We start from the raw sequence: 21,545 nt of genomic DNA, 5'->3' as shown, positions 1-21,545 counted from the left end.
CCCCCTCGCCCCCTCTCGGACCCGGGGCTCCAGCCGGGCGGCCGCATCCCCCGCAAGTCGAGCCCTGGCGCGGAAGGCGCCCGCCCGGCCGGCCAGCGGTAGTGGCGGCAGCGGCAGCAGCCACGGCGACTGCTCCGGGCCGGGTGCGCGCCCCGCGCGGCGGCTCAGCCCGGGGCCCCGGAGCCTCTCGGGGTGGGGCAAAGTTGGGGGCCGGGGGCAGCGGGGGCGGGGGCGCTCGGCACCGCAGAACACCCCCCCCCCCGCCGACGGCCGCCTTTGTCTCGGCGCCGGGACCCCGGCCGCCCTCCCGCCCTCGGCCCGCGCCCTGGCCGGCCCTGCCCCGCGGCGCCTCCAAACTCGGCGCGCGGGCCTCGCCCCGGGCGCCTCCACCCTCCCGGGGGTCGCTGGCGGCCGGCGGCGGCGGCGCGGGGGCCGGGGAGGAGGGGGCGGCCCGGGCTCGGCGGCGGCGGCGGCGGCGGCGGGAGGAGGAGGAAGAAGAAGAGAAAGAGAAAGTTTGGCGCAGGGGGAAGGCGAGCGGGACGCAGCGAGCGAGCAGGGCGCGGGCGCGGGGAGCGCGGGCGGCGGCGGCCGGGCGCGGGAGCCGGGAGGGGGCAGGACGAGCCCCATGCAAAGCAGCCCGGGCGCCCCGAGGAGCCCCGCGTCCGGGCGGTGGCGGCGGGAGGAGGAGGAGGAGCAGGCGGCGGCGGCGGCGGCGGGAAAAAAAAAAAGAGGGAAAAGTTGCCACTTACGCGGTTGCTTCTCCGGCGGCGGCGGCTGCAGCGGCGCTGCTGGCGGCGGCGGCGGCGGCGGGAGCTGGCGGCGCTTTTAATCCCGAAAAGAGGCGCTCGGGCCGCGGAGCCCATCAAGGCAGCAGCGGCGGCTGGCGGGGGTCGGCGGCGGCGGAGGACGCGCTGCTGGCGGCGGCGGCGGCGGCGGCGGCGGCAGAGCTGGAGCGCGCTCGGCGGAGCCCGGGGCGGGAGGCGGCCGCAGCCGGGGAGCCGGAGCCGCCGCCGCCGCTGCCGCCGAGCAGCATGGTTGGCGGGGAGTTTACAGCCCCCGGAGCGGGCAGGGGCCACGGAGGAGAAGCGGCGGCGGCGGCGGCAGCGGCTCTAGGCTGTAATTGGGATGCAAAGCAGGCGGTGGCGGCGGCTGCGGCCGGGAGGAGGAGGAGGAGGAGGCGGCGGCGGCGGCGGCTGCAGCGGTCGGAGGGGACGCGCTGGAAGTGGGAGCTGATGAGTGAAAAGAAAAAAAAGTCTTTGGATCTTTATTCTGCTAATTAGTTTCCTGCAAAAAATGGCTGTGATTAATTCAGTGCGCATGTGCTTCATTACCCAGGCACGACGGGAAGGGCTAATTAGCCACCTTCTGGATCAATAAGATTCAGCAAAAAAGAAAAGGGGGAGGTGGAGGGAGGCAGAGGGGAGGAAGGGAGGAAAAAAAAAAAAAAAAACCGGGGGAAAGTGATGAGCAGGGCAAGGAGAGCAGGAAGAGAGGATGGGAGAAGAGCCCAGGAAGAGGGAGAGAGGCACCAAAAGTTTATGCATGTATTAAAAACACATACACACACACGCGCACACACACACACACACGACACACGCACACACACACACACACACACACACCGAGAAGTGAAATGCAGAGAAGCAACAATAGAAACCTGGCTAAGATTTTTTAAAAGATTTCTTTCTTTCCTTTTTTCCCCCTTTCTCTCTTCTTTCTTTCTTTTTTTCCTTTTCTTTTTCTTTCTTTTTTTTGGCAAATGAAGCAATGTTTAAATTAAATAGGAAGAGAGCATCTTCAAAGAAGAGGGGAGCAAGGGGGGGCAATAATGGAGTGGGACAGCTCAAAGCAAAGATTTAAGTGAAAGGCAGAGAAGCAGCAGAGACAAAATAGAGGCCACTTTAAATTGCAAATCTGAGATTTTTTTTAAAGGAGGAAAATTACCTCCCCCCCCAAATCAGAGGACAAATAAAGAAAATATGGAGAAAACTTTAGCACGTACCATAGACTAGACAAAAAATATATATATGATATGTTAATTTTGCCTTCTGAAATAAGATACAATCAATCTTCTCTGGTTCTTTAGAAGGAGAGGGGAAGCAGGAGTGATGATTAGAAGGAATAAAAGGGAGAAAGTGAAACAGAACTGAAAGGGGGGTAACTTAAGGAAAGACAAGAAAAGGAAAAGTTGCACTTGGAAACAAGTCCAACTTTCTACCTTTCTGGACCTAAGAGAAAAGTAAAATCAATTTTCTCGTGTAAAACCTGGAAAGCAGATGTTTTCAAAACACAGGAAGCTATTTTGCCATCAAAAGCAGGGATGTAATAAAGGCAGTGAAAAATAATTTCAGACTAAATTAGTAAGAAAGAAAGCCAATATATTTAAATAGCGAGGAAAGGTCTAGAGTGGAGAAAAGGGGAAAATTACATACCCCTTCCCTAATGCCAAAAAAAAAAAAAAAAAAAAAAAAGTCTTACAGCTTCCTCCAAGAGTTTGGAACAGAGTCTCGAAGCCAAAGGGCTTGAAATGAGAGGATGGATTTCAGATAAAGACTAGGAGCAGTACATCCCACCAGAGCCCAAAGGAGATCCCTGGAATCAAAGACAGCAGCCAGGGACCCTGCTACTGTACCGATTCCCAGTACATCAAAGCCATCACTTAGGTAGGCGCACGGTACCTCCAAAAAGCAAGCAAACAAACGCAGGAAGAACAAGAGTCTCAGTCTGTCTCTCTCTCTCTCTCTTTCTCTACCCCCTCTTTCAAATCCTAGCCTTAGCGTCACTGCTAATGCAATAGATTTTTTTTAATGACAAGTATGTATTTATGTAAGTTCTAAATATGAGCTAGTACCACTGAAATTACAATGTCTGGAATAAAATAAAATGCAATTTGCACTTGAAGTGATCTGCAAACAAATGCAAAAACAACGTTTATGTTTCTGAAGGCATTTTTAGTGAACCCTGGAACATCAGGTAGACAGCTCTCACCAAAACTTATTTTTCTTAGAAAAAAGATTTTTCGCCAGCCTAGCTGGATTGTTTATTTTAGAAGGAATTTGGGAATTAATCGGGAAATCTATTTGATTAGAAAGGAATTCTTCATTTTGAGAGATTTTCCAATGCTCTTAAGAGCATGCAGCTTCTTAGTCAAGACTAGGGGGAGAAAACCGGTTTAGGATTTTGCAGGGTTACCTCATCTAATCCTTGTGAATTCACTCTGGGAATAATGCTGTTTTATTTAGAAAGAAAAAAAGAAAATACATTTAGAAAAATCGGGGGTTTCCTCTCTATGAGCCAAATCTGGATTGCCATTCAAACTTTTCCTGGCTGCTTTTCCATGCGGGACAGTTGATCAATAAAGCCAAGTCCAGGCTGGCTTGCTACAGGTTTCACCAGTCAGTGCTTGCAAAACCTTTGTCATTTTCTAAAAATAAAAAAGCTAAAAGTTATTGTAGAAGAAGGGGCTTTTTTTTGTCCCCTGCACAATGTGTCTTTTGTGAGGTTAATGCCATTCTGGGCTCTCGATAGCCCTGGACAATGGGAACTCTCCAGGAGCCTGCAAAGACTCTGGCTTTTTTCTTTCTTGATTTTTTTTTTTTTTTTTAAGGGAAGGATGAAACATTCCTACAGTCCAAACACAACTTCTACTTTGATTAAATAAATATTTATCTTTATTGTAACCATTGTATATTTTTACCTTCAGTTTGTCCGTTTCTGATTATTATTTTAAATTTTTCATTGGCAACAGCTAATCTTTTTTTTTTTTTTTCCCTTTCAGTCCAAAGTGCAGGTCAGTGTAAAATGTAGCTGACTGAAAGAAGACTGGTAAATTCTGAATTTTTCCATAATACATCAGGTAAGGAAAATTGTTCAGACCTTCAGGAGTATATTTGCCTCTTATTTATCTATCTTCACGAATCTTCATAATTCTGTTGATTTACTTTTTTAAGATGCAGCAGAATTAAATTTCTCCCTGTAGATCTTGGAAATTCACTTAAATGCTATGTATTTATTTTCTTTTAAAAATGTAAATAGTACTAGAAGCGAACTTGGAGCTTGTTATACAAAACAGCGCGGAAGAAGTCAGATATCTCCACTGGTATAGGCTATTTGAGGGAAATTCTGGATATAAATGTATTTCATGCTGCAATATAGGAAAATGTCAGCTTAATCTGGTAAATACTTATGCTAATTTTACTCAGTGAATTCGTTATAAAGAGGAGAGGTACCAAGCTTGTATGATTGAATAATGCTTAGGCGATAATCCAGCATCTATATGGATTATTTTATGTACAAAATGAAAAAAGGAACCAAGAAATTCAGAATCTAAATCCTTCATTTAGCTGGCAAGAGGGCAGAAAATTTTAGACCAATCTGTTTTTAAGACATTTACAGTAGGGAGAGAAAGTAGAATGTAGGCTAAATATTGCATTGATGTGTATATTTCTCTGCCTCTCGCTCAAATAAATGGATACAAACACAAAGATATATGCATAAATGGGCACATAAATATACATTTGAATGACTCTAGATGTCTTTGCGTCTCTGTGTGTGCGTGAATATATGTGCACACAAATATACAAGGTATACATAAATGCAGGTACTGTACAGAGCTATGCGTATGCTCTCTCGCTGGGGGTTTTTGTTTCCAGATCTGTTTGAAGCTACTTTTTTGCAAATATAACATAGGAGTGTCGGTTTAATGATGAAGATATGGATGGTGAATTTGAGTAAGAATCTACTTCTCTGCAATTTTCAGAATCTGGGGTTGCAATGTGAGCAGCTATTATTTGGTCCAAGGGCTAAAGATGCCGTGGGCCAGTCTTAAGGGGGAAGAGAGGTGAAGGGGATCTTAGGAGATCTCACTTGCAAAGAGCCTAGCTTCTGGGCCCTGGGTTTTCTTCTGCTGGAGGGTTGGGGACACAAAAACAAAAACAAAAACAAAAAGGGAGGAGGAAGAGAAAAGAAAGCCCGTGAGGAGCCAGGGGAGGTTGAAAGGACGCCTCTGCGCACAACTCTAGAGCTAGATCTAAGGGCAGGGTTGCAGGGTGAAGAATGTGCGGGTCTCTTTTTGAATGTGTATTGTTATTCTAAGTCTATTGTATGTATGTGTTACTGTCCTTTCATTTGCCACGACAACATATGGATTCCATAAATGCAGACATGCTGAAGTGCATCTGTCTGGGTAGTTAACACGATCCAAACATCCCTCTTCGTTCCGCTAACTCTGGCTCTTCCTCGGGTTCCCTGGCAGCGCTCCGGGCTGGCCGGCCCTTGCCCCAGGCTCTCAGCACCCTGCAGTCTCGCCCTTTTGTAGTCTCCTGGTGGGATCCAAGGTGCCGCGCCGAGGAGGCGGGCTGCTCCGGGTTCCGGGGTCAGAGGCGCCGCTGCCGCTAGCCCCTGAGCGCCAGGGAACGAAAGGGTTAAGCTGCCCGGGCTCTGGGAAGGGGCTGCGCTCATCCCGGAGCGAGGTGCAGCCACCAGCAGCTGTGATTTAGGGGTCAAGTCCGAGATCACCTTTCTCCTGCCTCTGGAAATGGCAGAAGATGAGGTAGGGAGGGAGAAACAGGAGAGAGAGGCAGCCAGGCGCGGCACTTCGCGCTCCATCCATCCGTTCCCTCCCCCGACCTCCCAGCCCACCTTCTGACCCCCAGACAAATCGAACAGTTCCCCTTTCTCCTCGGGGTGCAGGGTGAGGTTCTTCTGAGCGTCCAGAATTGTTCCATCCCCCAGCTCTATCCTAGGGCTAAAGCACTGTGATCCAAGCCCCAACCACCAAATCAGAAAGTTTGCTCTTAATGCACCAGAGGGTGAGCAGATGGGTCTGGGTAAAAAATGCTCCCCATTTGTGGAAGACAGGGGTGCCCTCGGCAGAGTGGGGGAGTTTGGATGTTGGCGCCAGCCCCGCAGACTCCGGTCATGCTCCTCATAGTCCTCAGCGGATGTACACAGTGGTGTCCATTACATGCAGCTTCTTGCTTTGTGCCCACAATCTCGGTCCAAAGCTTTCTTTCCCCCAACTTGGGCAGCCTGGAGAATACTTTTGTCAAAATATTTTTCACGCCTGAAAGATAACCAAAACCCAAATTCAGATTTGTTTCTGAGGCATTTCACTGGAAAAGAGCAAAGCGTCTGAAGTCCCCTTGTTCTGGCGCTGCACGGAAGCACCTGGTTGTGGGGCTCAGTGCCCAGGTGATGCCCTGGGGACCGTGGGCCATGTACGCGGTGCCCACAAAAGAGGCTTTAATTGAGAAAGAGCTTCCCAAATCCACCCCACCAGTTTGGACTTTAGGACGACAGCTCTTTTGGAAAGTTACTCCAAGAAAAAGGAGTTTTTGGTGGGGAAAAAAACTGGCTGGAAATGACAGAGAGAAAGGAGAACTAGATCCCTGGGGGGACACGAGACAGGTGGGGGACGCTAAGAGTAGATAGGGAGATGAGCGCACAAGGAGGTCCACATACAAGGCGTGTAGGGCACGGCCGCGCAGAGGCTCAGTGACGCGCTCCCCAGACGCTCCCTTCAGCTGTCAGAGTGAGGGCGAATCACCCCGATTTCCGCTTCTGCTTCCAGGGCCAAGAGTGGACCAGCTGGTCCAGTAGGCAGCTGAGGTCTGTCTTCCTAGCCCCGGCACCCTTAACCCCGCCAGAGCCTCCAAACCACAGAAATCAAACCAAATTGGCCGCTCGAATCTAGAGAGGTTTCATCCCTGGGGCAAGGGGGAGGGAACAAGCCTTTTTTTTTTTTTTTTCTTTTGAACTCCCGATTCAAAAGAGACCACAACCTACTCTTGAGTGCCATCCCCAATACAAGGATTGTGGGTATGTTTCATTCTTTCATTCTTTCTTCCCTGTTTCTCAGAAGTCAAATCTTTAAAGAATTAGCCCCAAACTTAGAGTGCTTGGGTCACTGAAAGAGTTCCAAATGATAAAGCCTGCCCTTCATTTCCAATACATGGCGCACTGTGAAAATGCAGGGCAATTATTCAGTTCCAGGGTTTGAGTCAGATTTCCAGTTTCCCCGGTTCCTTTGCAATGGAAATCAGAAATCCAACCTTGGGGCAGAAGTCACCTCAGACTTGGTGGCTCTCTTGGGTTCCACACAGTCTGCACCACTGGCAAGCGCTGGCTTCCCTTTTGGTGACCTGGTACCAGAAGTTTGCGCTGACATCTAAAGCCTAGGGCGGGGGGAAGAAGAGAACTAACCTCATCTCTATGCATCAAAGTGAACAACTTGAGGGCAAGAGACCCTCGGTCGGGCTTTATTCGCTTTGGGGATTTCCAAGGGCATAACTTGGGAATGATCAAGGTTTCTGACTTGCCAGGCAGAGGCAGAAAAAAGGGATCCTTGAGAGGCATGGGCAGCGGGCTTGAGAGCAGTGCTGAGAGCAGGCAACTGAGACCTGGCGCCCATTTGCGCAGCGCCCGTTAGGGCCGGCGTGGGGAGTCAGTGCCCGTGGTAGCACGTGCATTGTTGACACGCAGACACGCGGGCGTGCGCTAATGGAGGGATGCGCGGCTGAGCAATCCCCCGATGCCTGCATTTCTTGCAGGCATGGCTTGTTTAATAGCCAGGGAATTGAGTGCCTTCCCTCCACCCCCCGCTTTTTTTTTTTTTTTTTCTGAGAAATGTAGAAAGGGACCTATACCATGTACATATTCTGAAGAAACATGTGCATTTTTTTCCTGAGAAATACCTGGCACCATAATATTTCTGATTTAAGGGGCAAGGGAAATCTTTGAAGTGAAGAAAATCAGTGGGGGACGAACTATCTTTTCCTGATTTTTTTTTGTGCGTGTGCCTCTCCTCAAAGCCAGTAATGGGATTTAAAATCAGAGATTCCCAGTCCTCATCCTCCCTCCCATTCCATTTCGCTCTCTTCGCCCCAGAAAACATCTGCAATAACCGACTGCACGTCTAAGGGGATGGTTTAAAGAGAAACAAGATTTGGGGCGCGCGTCAACTTTCCTTTTCTTTTTCAAATGAAGCTGAAAAAAAATTCCAAGGACAATTTAAGCACCAAACGACATCGAACAGATATTTTTCCAAAGCAAAAAATTTCTAATTCGTTTGTTTCCAATTCTTAGAAATAGAGAAGAAGGCAAACCCGATCTTCCTGCACAGGGATGACTCGAAATTTGGGGGCAGCACTTGGTTAGGGCCAGGAGGGGCAGTGCAGGGTGCAGCCCCAGCGTCTTGGAGAAGTTCGGTGCATGCCAACCCTGGGGCGCTTGGGCTGGGGCTCTGGCTAGCTGGGCTCCCCGCAGATGTCCTGCGGGCCCAACGTGCCAGGGCATCATGCAGGGCAGTGGTCCCCTGTGGGCATTGCCACCTCCCTGTTTAATTCCAAGGCTCAGCGGGGCAGCAGGAACATTCAATGCCACTTTCCTCTGGTCCTGGCAAAGGGCGCACTCTTTTTGTGTCTAGTCTAGTCTCCTGCCCCCTGGGCTCAGCATCGTGGAGACCAGCCACTGTTCCCACCTCCCCAAAAACCATAACCTCAAGGATCCCGACAGTTTCCTGAGACACTGACCACAGTTCACTGAGCCAGGGCATGCGTTCTTAAAGTCTGGCACACCCAGCCCCATTTCGGGAAATCTTTATCTCCTGCCGGCTCCGGGCCCCTGAGAGGAAGCCCGGGAGCTCCTGCGCCTGGAGAAGCCGGCTGGGGAGCTAAAGCCAGCCCAGCGCAGAGCCGCTGCCCTGGGACCCAGGCGCCCCTCACAGGTGCGTCCTTAGCAAGGCTCCTCACGGCTTCAACTGGGTGGGTAAATGGCCTCCCTTGGAAAATTCGAGCACCCCATTATGCCCCAGCAGGGCACCCCCAGAAAAACCAGCCAGGCCTGGAGGTGCCTGGCCTTAGCAGCCATCTGGGAAGGAGAGGGCAAGTCATAGGTGCACTTCAGGCCTGGGCTGAGCTACCCCAGCCCAGCACCCGCCTCCAGCTTTGATCCCACTCCCCACAGAGGGCAGCTAATGGTTTGAGGGCAGTGGTCTCCACCACCCTCCCTGGGCTTCCCAGCTTCTTTCAGGACACAGATGCCCCAACCCTGTCCTGTGGGGCACCGAGGTAGCCACGCAGCATCGACCACAGGGGGCAGTTGGGGGCCCTGGACCCACCTGCCAGAAAACACGGCTGCTTCCTGCTCAGGCCGGCCCAGAGTGGTTCTGCACCCTACAGCCCAGGGAGATCTGGGAGTGGAGAGCCCCCTGGGGTCCTGCTCATCACTAAGGCTGACCAGAAACTGGGCTGGTCAAGGAGGTGGGACTGGATGTGTAGGGTTAGCAAGGGCCTGACTTGCCGAGTGCCTGCGTCTGCGTGTTTGGTTCTGTGTATCTCCCTCCCTCTCATTTTGTCTGGGGGGAGAAAAGAAAGGAAAGCGGGCAGATTGGTGCCGACCCTCTTTCCAGTCGGGGAGCGCAGCAGCAGGAAGTAGTGCTCATAACGACACTTCAGCCCTGACACTTGAATGCTGAAGGTTAAACTCACAGTCTTCAGGGAAGGGCTTCCTGCCAACTGACCAACTGTGCTCTGCCACAGGCCTCACCTCACCCTACCCCCTCCAGGTACAGCCAACACCCCCGCCTCCTGCGGTCTGGGAACCTCAGGGAGAGGTGCCCCTGGGGGCTGGCTCCTCCCACCTCCCCCCACCTCCAGGGACCCTCTCCTTTTTTGTCTCCCCCATTATTTTGCCTGTGGCTATTTGTACCTCACTTTGGCCTATGGGTTCCAACTAGTTCCTGCTGTGGAGCTGGGATGAACTCGACACTGCATCAAAGATGCAAGGTTCACACAAGTGTGCTTGGGGAGAAACCACACTTGTCCCCTGTCCCTTTGTTCTGGGTATGTGGTGGCCCCCACAACTTGGTGCAGGCAAACCTAGAGCTTAGTGCCCAGCCCTGGAAGTGTCTGCAGGGGGACCCTGACTGTAAGGGGGCATGTAGAGGCCAGATTTTCGGACAGAGAAGGTTCTCCAGAAGGAACAGCTATGGGGGGGGGGGTGCCTATCCCAGGAACCCTGTTCTTGGTGCCTGTGATCAAGAATACCTCTTCCCTTTCCCTCTTGACCACATCCTCCCAATGATGGTGAGATTAAATTCTGCACCCTTAAGAAGAGCATTCCAGCAGGAGATTGGTGGTCTCGTAAACGGAATGGGGTTAGCTCTTGGGAGACTGGCACACCGGCCCTTTTCTCTTCTTCCCTACCTCCCTGAAAACACCTACTACGTGTCAGTTCCTCAGCAGGAACTTTACACAAATTGCATTCCATTCTCTCAGCAGCCTTGGGAAACTGGTATTATTAGTCCCATTTTCTAGATGAGGAATATCAGACTCTGAGAGATTAAGATCACACAGCTATTCAGTGGCTCAGCGTGAATTCGAACCCAGCTCCATCTGGCTTTAAAGCTATTTTTATTACACCACCTGCCTCTGGCCAAGGTCAGGAGAACCAGGGACTCAAGGGAAAACAAAAGAGAGATACACAGTGTCCATGGGCTCAGAGGAGGGAAAGAAAAATATTCCGGGAAGGGTTCTCTGGTTTTGATAGGGATTCAGGCCTGGGACACACATCAGAGAAAGTCAAGGCCAGAGACAGAAAGGACAACGAAATATAAGGTGAACAAGCCCCCAGCCCAGGATGACATCAACATAATATCACCCTGAAACAATCATCAGTGTACCCCTGGATGTGTGGACCTTAACCCAGCCATACCAGGCCAAGATAATACCAGGCCTTTTTCATTTTCCTTTGTAAATTTTCTTACAGTGTCTGAAGCTCAGACAAGTTCCTAACTTCTGTGAGTCAGCAGGCTGACAGGAAGGGATGATCAGATGACCAATTACTCATGAGGAAATTCAGAAAGTGGGTAGAAGAGAGGGCAGTAACATGGGAATGGTAGGCCCCCTAGGGTCTCCTGGTCGCTGCGCTGAGCTTTGCACTGTTGGGGGGTGGGGGGGGCGGGGGGGGGAGGCGAGAAGGGTACTGTAGCTGCAGGCCTGCAGCCCCCTTGGAACAAAAATATTTGCTTTGTGGCTATTGGGGTTTGGCTACGGGAGAGTCTTCTCCAACTCTGGCCTCCACAAGTGCCACCAGGTACTGAAGCACTCCTTTGGGAGGGCTTCTGCAGTGAGAGGAGGGGGTAATCCGGTCAGTGGCATAGGCTGACATCTCTTCGCTGTGTTTCGCTGGGTTGTCTTGGGCTGAAGCGAGTGTGTGGAACTGGGCAGGACTGGCCAGGCCCACACGGAGGGGTTGCTGAAAGCCTTGTTAAGGAAGTCCTCCTGACCAGGCAATCCAATTACATAATGCCACAAAAATAACTCTGGGCTGGGAGTCTTGTCAGAATGACGTATTTAGTTAGCAGAGAGGGGTATCAAATATCTATCTTCCAACACAAGGGCTGAAAGTACACTTGTGGCACCGCTGGACCCCCCCCCCAACTGAACAAGGAAGGGTAGGGTGCAGTGGGGAGGGACCAGCGTCAAGGATGCACATTTCTTTCTCCCCTCCCTTTTCCCCCAGGTGCAACAAAAGCTAAATGCTCAGTTCAGCTGCACTCTGCCAGCTCATACCACATACAGAGTCAGGTACTGAATGGGTTAGGGGCAGCTGAGAGAAAGAAAGGAGGGAGTGGGAGAAAGGAGAAGAAATGGAGTGAAAGGGGGTTTTTGTTTTGTTTGTTGGTGGAACAGGGTGGGCATAGGTTATCTTATTATTTCTATCTAGACTAGACAAGGCCTCCCACTACAGTTGACCAACTAGTCCCACTTTGTCCAAGACCGTTCTAGATTTAAAACTGCATCCGAGGAACCCCCTCAACTCTAGAAACTGGGACAGTGGGTCACTCTCCCTCCCACAGGTTTGGCCAGATTTCCACAAGGACAGAAAATTATGACCAAGATAAGGTACTTCATTTTGATTCAAAATTATTAAAAGAATGACCTAAATAAGCTATTTCACCATAGATGCAAAGGCCCTATTTCCAGGAATTTGAAGAAAAAGGCATACACTCTGTTTTACCCCCCCCAACACCCCCCCCCCCGGACCATTTTTCGGCTCTAGAGCTTTCCAGGTGGAAGAATCACCTGTTCCATCTGCTCTGCTTTTCAGATAAAGTTTCCAGACATGCTTTTGCCCTTCCAAAATGCCCTGAACTCCTGCCAGGGTTTGGTTGGGGATAGTGTTATATCACTTTGAAAAAACTCGGCTTGAAACTCTGCTCCCAACATCTTTTTGTCACCTAATCTCTTTCCTGGGTCTCAGTTCCTCCCTGTGGCACCACGGACACATTCTGAGCCGTATCCTTTAATATATTCACCTAGAGCCTGTTAGCATTTTCTTTTTCCTAATATTGATAATCACAGCATCTGATCCTTTTATTCTAAACTGTGGCCTTCCAACCCATCCTTCATCTAGACCCATCTGCACCCCCCCCCCCCAAGGAGACAAATGAGGCTAAGCAATCCCTGGCCCAAGACACTTTCACAGCATCTGAGCTTCCATGTGCCTTCATCCCCACCTCCATTCTTTTTTAAAATCAAAATGTCTCTAAACTCCTCGATCTAATTATAAAAGCAAATAGCTTTCCCTCCCTGAGTCCTATTCCCTGGCTCGTGAACAGGCAATTCCACTCGGAGACCACCTTGTCGCCAGCCAGAAAACCAGCTCCTTTAGGACGCAGCAGAGAGGAAAGGGTGAAGTGGCAGCGCCTCCGCCCTCCCCCAGCAGGCTCTGCCTTTATGGAGTCTATTTCCAGTCTGTTTACCTGGCAAGGACCACGTGACCAATCCAGAAGGAAATGCTGACATCACTGTCTCTCTCACACATGTGCGCCTCCCTCCCTCCAGCCCGCTCTGCCTGCATTCCGGCATCCATCCTCTCCGCCTCTCCCGGCGCCGGCCCCTCCCCCAGCACTCGCGCCTTCTCCCACTTATTTCTCTGTCTTTCTCGGTCACACTTTCCTTTGTTTTCTTTCTTCTTGTAGGCTGTCTCGGAGACTGTCTCCGGCGCGCACGCACGCGCGCGCACGCGCGCACACGCACACACTTCTGGGAATCCTTTTCCCTTCTCCTCAACAAGCCTTTCTTCCTCTTTCAATCTCTTTCAGATCTGTGGCCATTGAATCTTCACTCTTTTAAAAATACACTTCCTCTTTCTCTATAGATTGGAGATTTATTTAAAAAAAAGGGGGGACGGTCCTGGAAGATCTGGAGAACCTTCCAGGCCCAGGATGGGGTGGGGGTGGAGGGGAGGGCAGAGCAAGGCTGCTCTGTCCAGCCACTCAATTTCCTGCTCCAGTGGGCTTGGAGATTTAGGTGTTGGGGGTTTGGTCAAACGTGCCTTCTTTATTTATTTGTTTTCAGCCTTTCTTCTTCCAGTTTCCCTCCCACGCTTCCTCACTGCTGCAGGAAGGGGGTTCCTTCCCTTCCCCATAGCCAGACCACAGGCCCGAGCAGCTCTTGGCCCTGTGTGCACGCGGCACATGCACCTCGTTCCTGGTCTTTGCTGCTGCCGCTGCTGCTCCTTCTGTCAGAGGCTGAGGGGCCTGCTCAGCATCCTTCCAGCCCAGGGAGCTGGAAGGCCCTGGAGGCAGAGGGGAGGGGCAGTGGTCAGTGCAGGTGCCTCCTGCCTGTTCAAAGGGCTATTTATACGAGGAACCAAGTGGCAGGGCTCTGGGGTGCGACTGCTCCTGGAAAGCTTGCTTGGTGCATGTGGGCACAGAGCCAAAGCATGCAGTTTAGAGGAAATGTTTAATAAAGACACGGGAGTCTCAAACTGCTTATTTATCCTTACGGAAAGGTGGAGATACGATGTCCCTGGAAACTGCCTCAGAAGTGGACTGCAAGGTTGTAAGGCCAGAGGGTAAAACAACTGGGGCCTTCAAAGGGAACGGGCTAGCCTGGGCAAAGGGGCAGAGAGCAGACTCTCACGGCCCTTTCTCTCCCACCTCCCACCCCAAGCTGTCATCTCCTGGGTTCATGCGCCTTTTACTTTGGGGTGGGGCAGGAGGTAGAAGGATGCATGTGAAGTCATGCAAGAGTGAGACCATTAATATATACAATGGAATATTACTCAGCCATAAAAAAGAATGAAATCTTGCCATTTGCAACAACATGGAGCTGGCGAGTATAATGCTAAGTGAAATAAGTCAGAGAAAGACAACTACCATATGATTTCACTCATGTGGAATTGAAGAAACAAAACAAGCAAAGGGGAAAAATGAGAGAGAATGAGGGACAGGAAATCAAGAAACACTCTTAATTATAGAGAATAAACTGATGGTTACCAGAACGGGGTTGGGGGGGGGGGTCGTGGTGCATGGGTGAAACAGGCGATGGGGATTAAGGAATGCACTTGTCCTGATGAGCACGGGGTGATGTGTGCAAATGTTGAATCACTATATTGTACACCTGAAACTAATATAACACTTTCTGTTAACTAACTGGAATCAAAAACTTAAAAAAAAAAGAGTGAGACCATTAAGTAATCATTACTTAGGTGTGAACTAATAATCCCCAACACTCATAAAGGTAGAACCCTACCAGGAGGACATGGTGTTTTAATGGGTATTTTTACCATTGGGTTATGCTAAAAATCAGGCATATAGCATCTAGGGGTGCCTAGTGTGGCTCAGTCAGTTAAGCATATGCCTTGGGCTCAGGTCATGATCCCAAGGTCCTAGGATCAAGCCCCAAGTAGGGCTCCTTGCTTAGCGGGGAGCCTGCTTCTCCCTCTCTCTCTGCCTGCTGCTCCCCCTGCTTGTGCTTGCTCTTTCTATCAAATAAATAAAATCTAAAAAAAAAAAGGAAATAGCATCCAGTTGGAAGACCCCAGTAAAATCTAGGGGTAGGACCTTCAACATTAAAATAGTACTGTTCTTCAGTGTTCAGATGCATTCCTACTTCTTGAAAAATGTTTTCAGCACACATTTAAATAGCTCTGGCAGCCAGTAAGGAGAGAATTCAGATGTTATAAGGTCACCTTCTGGAGAGACCTTTTCATAGGTCAATATACAACGCCAGCAGGGGAGTCTTTAGAGGAGGTCCACTCATAGATACATGTCTCTTCAGACATGTTAAGATCTAAATCCTCTTTAGACACGCTGGGAATCCAGAACTTTTCTACTGGATTTCTTTAAGTATTTTGTGCAAGTTCTAATTTTAAACCTCCAAATGTTATAGGCCAAGGACTCGCTGTTTTGAGTTGTCAATTAGGTAGATAGCTCTGTTGGTCAATTAAATGATTTTTGTGGTTTCAGAACCCAAATAAAGCGGTATGCAGAGTCTCAGCGTCCTTCTTACCATCCCCATGAATATTTATGGTGCCCTGGCTGAAGTAAAAGCACAAAAGACTGGGATGGAGCCCAGGTTCCAAAATCCCTGTAGGCTTGAGATGCCTGCGTTACAAATTCTACACTATCTAGTTAATTATCAGTGTTTGTCAAACTAAAGCCCAGAGTGGTGGAGAGAGGTGATAGAGGGTGGTGGAAATTATGCAAAAAATATAGAAGGAGTTTAGGTCTTTTTAATATGCTGCCTTTCAACTTTGGAGGGATCTGGGAAAGGACATGCAGAAAGTTCTTTTCCCATCCTTGAGTCTAGCTCAGGCTGGCCTCCTCCTGTGGAGGCCCAAGGCTGGAGTTGACCTCACCCAGCTTCTCATATTCAGCTCTCTGGGGAGGTTCCCTGGATTAGCTGACAGGCACCAAACATCAATAAGATTCATTTGTTTCACTACTCAATACTTGTGATGCTGTGGAAACTCACACGCATTTATGAATAGATTTGTATTCATGTTATGTGTCACCCCACCTGCTTCCCCAAGGATAGGCACCATATGGAGTATACTCTGTGCGCATCTCCATAAATGCCCACAGTGCTAATTGGTACTCAGTGATGTGCCCGTGGTGAAGTGGAGGATAATGATAATGTTGATGATGATGAGGATGACAATGATGATGACACTAAATTGCTAATAATGATTCAAGGATGAAAACAGTTCTGGGCATAAAGAGATGCTCAAAAAACACAGAATGAATGAATAAAGTTTAGATTTTTACCGGCTGTTTTCTGAGATCTGATTATTATTTTTTTTAATATTTACTTCATTATTACTTATTAAAAGAAGGCATCTCAACTGCTGAGCCTGTGGGCTGGGCTAAAATGGCATAATAATAACACAAGGTGGACTGGCAATCCCTTTTCATCATCAGTGTATTTTTTAAAATATGATTGAGGGGGCACCTAAGTGGCACAGCAGTTAAGCGTCTGCCTTCGGCTCAGGGCGTGATCCCGGCGTTATGGGATCGAGCCCCACATCAGGCTCCTCCGCTATGAGCCTGCTTCTTCCTCTCCCACTCCCCCTGCTTGTGTTCCCTCTCTCGCTGGCTGTCTCTCTCTCTGTCAAATAAATAAATAAAATCTTAAAAAAAAAATATGATTGAGATACCTAATACTTCCCTCTCTCAAGAGAAATCACCACAGAAGGTAAAGTTTTTTGCTGATACATAGAGTGTAGAACTATTCTCCCACTCTGCTCAGGGAAGGACGTTAGAGAGGTGATGCTGGGAGCACAGGAAAGACATGTCTTACAGTCAAGCATGAAGGCCTGCAAGCCAGAGGTGGTCGCACCTTGCAATGATATGCAATACACAAACCAACCGTTTTTAAAACATATACAGAAGTAGCGGCGCCTCGGTGGCGCAGTCGTTAAGCGTCTGCTTTCGGCTCAGGGCGTGATCCCAGTGTTCTGGGATCGAGCCCCACATCAGGCTCCTCCCCTGGGAGCCTGCTTCTTCCTCTCCCACTCCCCCTGCTTGTGTTCCCTCTCTCATTGGCTGTCTCTCTCTCTCTGTCAAATAAATAAATAAAATCTTAAAAATAAATAAATAAATAAAATCTTTTTAAAAAACCCAAACATATACAGAAGTAAAGAAATATCAGAAAAAATTCCATAACTATCTGGAAGAATCAAAGTCTTTTCTTAAAATTTTGAGTATAAGGATCACCAAAGGCTTGGGTTCTGGTCCCAGCTCTGCCAACGAGAGCCGATGGCCTCCAGTAAGTGACTTAATGCTGGATTGTATTTTCTCCTTGTAAAATGGAGACAACAATACACACCCTACAGAGTTGTTGGAAGATCAAGTGAGATGCTTAATATAAAGTGTCTGTCACAATGCCTGGCACCTGGCAGGCATTCAGTACACGGTAGAAATGGTTAATATTATCCTGACACCACCGCTCACCTGTCTGCACCTGCGAGGTTGGAGTGTGAAGAGCAAGCGACTATGAACGTGCTGTACAGACTAGATAGCCTTGCACAAACCCAACACATTCTTTCCAGGTATTACTGGGCCCTGGGCTCACTCCGTTAGCACAGGTATTCTCCACCTCTCAAAAGTTCACATTACTCTACTTCGCTTTTACAAAAGACCTACTACCAATTTTTACTAACCGAAAGACATGCGAAGACAGTTTTCGTTTTTACAGAAAAAGGCAAAAAGCAAAAATAGTGCCGAGCATTTGCTTTGCAGCAAGCTGTTAACGTAGGCAACACACACCCCAAGCAGCCAGGGTAGCCCCGCCAAGATCCTTCCAGACCCACTCTCAGCATCTCGGCACCAGCTGCCAGAGCTTTGAACTGTGTCTGTGAGCATCTGCGCTTTGTCTCGATTTATTTTGTGCATCCGTTAGCATCATGTGTCCCAAGGTAACAGAAAAGCCTAAGAGAGGTTATTTGGGGGTCTGGAAACATTCAAAGATTTTTCCATATAAATTAATGGTAATTGCTGCTTCAGAAGCCATTTTGGCTTCTGAAAGTTTTCACAGGAGCACTCTACTTTCAGAAAACAGGGGAAACCAATATTGGGAAATGGGGCAGAGATAAAGATATATTCTCAAGGACTAGTTTTCTCCATATACAGGAACCCAATATACTGAATTCTGGGCATACGGTTACTGAAATGAGGAAGACGAGCAACCACCAGACGTCCTCAGGGACGGTTTTGTGAAGATTAATAGTTAAACATGACACACGTTATCAAGGTGCATGGGCTCCCTGCAGCACAGGAGATATGTAAATCCAAGGAATAGTCATCAACATAATATCATCACCATTTCTAGAAACAGATTCTTTCCTAGGCCAGAAGAGAATTTCCAGAAGTATCTTTCCCTTTTGGAATTACAGAGTATGACAGATTTATTTCCACACATCTCGCTTGCTTTCAGAGTTATTGTTTCCTCTTATTTTTCTCCCCTTCTTTGGTGATAGAGAGGCCTGAGAACCGATTCTGTCAGGAAGTTCTTGGGGAATTTTCAGGAGGATGTACAAGTAGGTTATATGAATGACTGTGAACAGCAAGCATCCTTTTTTTTATTTTATAAAAAATATATATTCATAACCAATCTTCGGATAAATAATGAAAACCACGAATAACAAACGTATCAGATATATTTTTTCAGAGCACAAAGGGTCCTTTTGGAGCAACTTCCTATCATTTCTATCTCTTCTTCTTAAAGCAGATCAGGTAACGTTTCCCCTGTTACAAAAAGGATGTGCTATTAAATCCAGATCCCAGGATAGGATCTCAATTGCCCCCTAGACATCTAATGCCAATGCCCCAATTTATTGAATTTATCGACCAAAATGTTGGATGGAGCAGGTTCAAGCATCTTGCTAAATAAAATATAGATTACATTTATCATTTCCCCTCAATCTACTAAAATCTTGTTACTTTTTCATGGAAGGAAATGAATCAGTTTGACAGGACTTGTTCTGTCAAGTGATATAAGTTCCCAACACTGTATTCACTGCAGATTATTCTAGAAGTGATTTGGCAATCATTTTTTCCAGGTAAAGTTCCAGATTAGGACATTACGAACTTCCTCTTTGCTTTTTAAAAATAGAGGCATTAATCTTGCTTCTTTTCAGTCTTTCCAAGTGCTTAAAAATGAAGTTACTCTCCCATGATTTTAGCCAACAACAACAGATTCCCTTATAAAAAAAACTTTGCCCTGCAAAAAACCTACTTAAAAAAGAGGTGTTTCTGCCAGTATTTAAGGCATATTTAAAAGTTGATCATGCGAAAACAATGAGGAAGCAAATGGTCAAAGCTTAAGACCTCTACTTCCACAGGCCTGTTTCCAGATCTCTCCATGGATTTAGATATGATCCAAATGGATTTCTGAATTGAATGGGTTCAAGGCCAGAGACAGGTATGGTAAATTATCAGATTGTGTCTACCTTGTATGTCTCACGCGAGTCAAAGCCATTATTCTCCAGAAATATATTGAAAATCCACTAGTTAGTAAATGAGAAAAACGGGAGAAATGATGAGAAAAACTTCACAGTTTATACCTTCTAACACAAATTATAGCAGCTATAGGGTCTGTACACTTCCTAAAATCTTAAAGTTTAATGAAAACTCAATGTTTCTAGAATGCATACTGAAGGCATGCAACCTTAAAGTTAGCACAGCCCCAACTCTGTAAAGACCAAGATGGGAGCACAAAGGCCACATCCTTGAAATGAAATTCAGATATCTTGGGTACTTCTGGGTATCTCTAGGATTTGGGGTTTTTAAGTTTAATGGAGGCAGATACTTGTTTAAAGCCTCTGAAGTGGCCCTTGACAGGTCAAAGCCTGGTATTTACCAATCTTTGTGAGCCTGCAATTTAAGTTCCTGTATCCTTTCTTGGGCGCATGCACCAGGCTGATTCCCCGTCCGGGTTATCCCAGCTACCTGCCTCTCACTTTAGCCTCCAGATTGCTCAACACTGCTAGGGACACAAGGACCTTGAGTTGACGGTACCCTCTATGGTGTTCTATAATGCAACAGCCAATTACGGGTGGTTGTTGACTCCTGAATAAATTCCCCAAACCTGCTACTCCACACCTTTTCCACACTCCTCCAGCTCCCACCAACTGCACTCTTTCTTAATTCACAGCAAAAGATTTCAAACCCTTATTTCTTGAAACTGTGATTGGAATGAATATCATCAACTTGCCCATTCCATTACCTTAAAGTGCCTTGCTCTGCACCCTCTTCTGCACCATAAAATGCCTTTGTATCCTTCCTCTTACTCTGCCTTGCTTCTACTGCAAATCTTTCCTGGGCTCTAAAGCCTGATCTTTACAGGTTCCTCCACTCCCCTACTTTTTATTTCTCTTTCCCTACTCCTGTCTCCATGGCATGCCTGCCCCCACCACTCTCCCATCTTTCTTTAATTTATATTTGGAAACGTACACATGCTCTATTCTCTCCTACTAAAAAAACAAAATAAAACAAAACTTTCCCTGATTCTACCAACTACGCAACCCTTCTACTCACTACCCAACTTCTTAGAAGACTCATTTAAACATGTTCTCCGGGCCATGATTGAACACCCCCAGTCCTGTGGACAGCTCTGACTAACTGGAGAAGGATGGCCATTATTTTGAGCATAAAGTGATTTTCCTGTCGCTCTTGCCCACTGGTCCCTTGTGTCACCTTGTGAGGCCACCCAGAGCAAGTCTAATTCCCTGACACAGACAACCTTTGTTCTGTCCTGTCCTCTTCTTCCCAATCCTCTTCCTGAACTAGGCACTACCAGTTCCTTCAACTGTTCTTTACAAGACCCGATTCTGACTTCCTTTGCCGTCTTATTTGCAGTTTGACTCCCTTAAAGGGTTGTGTCCTGAGATTAAATGTAAACGACTACATCTGCTCCTCCACCCAGCACAGCAGAGCAGGGTTCTCGCCTCCTTTGTTCTCCTAATTACGCTTTGCTCAATACAATTGCTGAATCCTCCTGCTATCATCTTAAACCTCTTAAGATAATGGTTCACAAGCTTCTATTCCAGAATGACCCAGGTAGCCTTAATAAATGCAGATTCTTGGGCACCACCTTAAACATGTTGAATCTAACAATGGGGGTGAGGGGACAATGACACCTGGGAATCTGTATTTCATTTTAATTTTTATTGTCTTGGGGGGGTTCCACATTTTAAAGAAGAATGCCAGATGATTCTTAATGCACACAAAACCTGGGGGCGGGGGGGGGGGATGCTCTCTAAATGTCTGTTGCCAAGCCTGCACATAGCCCCCATATTTGCGCAGATGGATTTTGGGGTCCAAGACAAGGCATTCCATTTCTTGCACTGTATTTCATCTTGTTAGATTTGGTTCATTGTCTTGCCCTATCAAAATCTGCCGAACTGTGTATTCCACAACATATGACTTCATGACAACCACGCATGGATTAAGATGAAAAACCTTAATGTCACAGCACTCAGGATCTCCCTCTACACTGACACCAACGATGGTCATCCAGTTCTATCAAACCCCTACTTCATCTTTTTCCCATGAGATAAATGGACAAATTGTCATTTGCCATGTTGCCAAATGCCTCGGTCAAGCATACGCTGTTCTTTGTCTTCTATATTTCCCTGATCTGCTGTCATGTCAAAGAAGAAAATGAAGTATTCTTGAGGGTCATTTACACATGCCTTCTAGAATCTGTGGCCAGGCAATGGCGTGTAGTGTGCAGAATCCACCTTTTCCTATG

At 47.9% G+C, this 21,545-nt stretch overlaps 1 protein-coding gene across 3 annotated transcripts in view; it reads right to left on the bottom strand.

The window, feature by feature from the left end:
- Positions 1–21,545, bottom strand: part of ZFHX3 (zinc finger homeobox 3) — a 1,297,849-nt gene that overhangs the window by 243,379 nt on the left and 1,032,925 nt on the right. The window contains exon 1 of one of the 3 annotated variants that reach the window (XM_057314211.1): positions 750–879. The exons of 1 other annotated variant lie outside the window; for it this stretch is intronic. The gene's annotated coding sequence lies outside the window, so the exon portion shown is untranslated. Of the gene's footprint in view, positions 1–749; positions 880–21,545 lie in introns of those variants that run through there. One more of the 3 variants, XM_057314210.1, reaches the window with a different exon arrangement.

The sequence above is a fragment of the Ursus arctos genome, unplaced genomic scaffold (assembly GCF_023065955.2).
Source record: "Ursus arctos isolate Adak ecotype North America unplaced genomic scaffold, UrsArc2.0 scaffold_19, whole genome shotgun sequence".
Taxonomy (NCBI): domain Eukaryota; kingdom Metazoa; phylum Chordata; class Mammalia; order Carnivora; family Ursidae; genus Ursus; species Ursus arctos.
The sequence above is the reverse complement of the archived record's forward strand: the minus strand, read 5'-3'. Positions and strand labels throughout refer to the sequence as shown.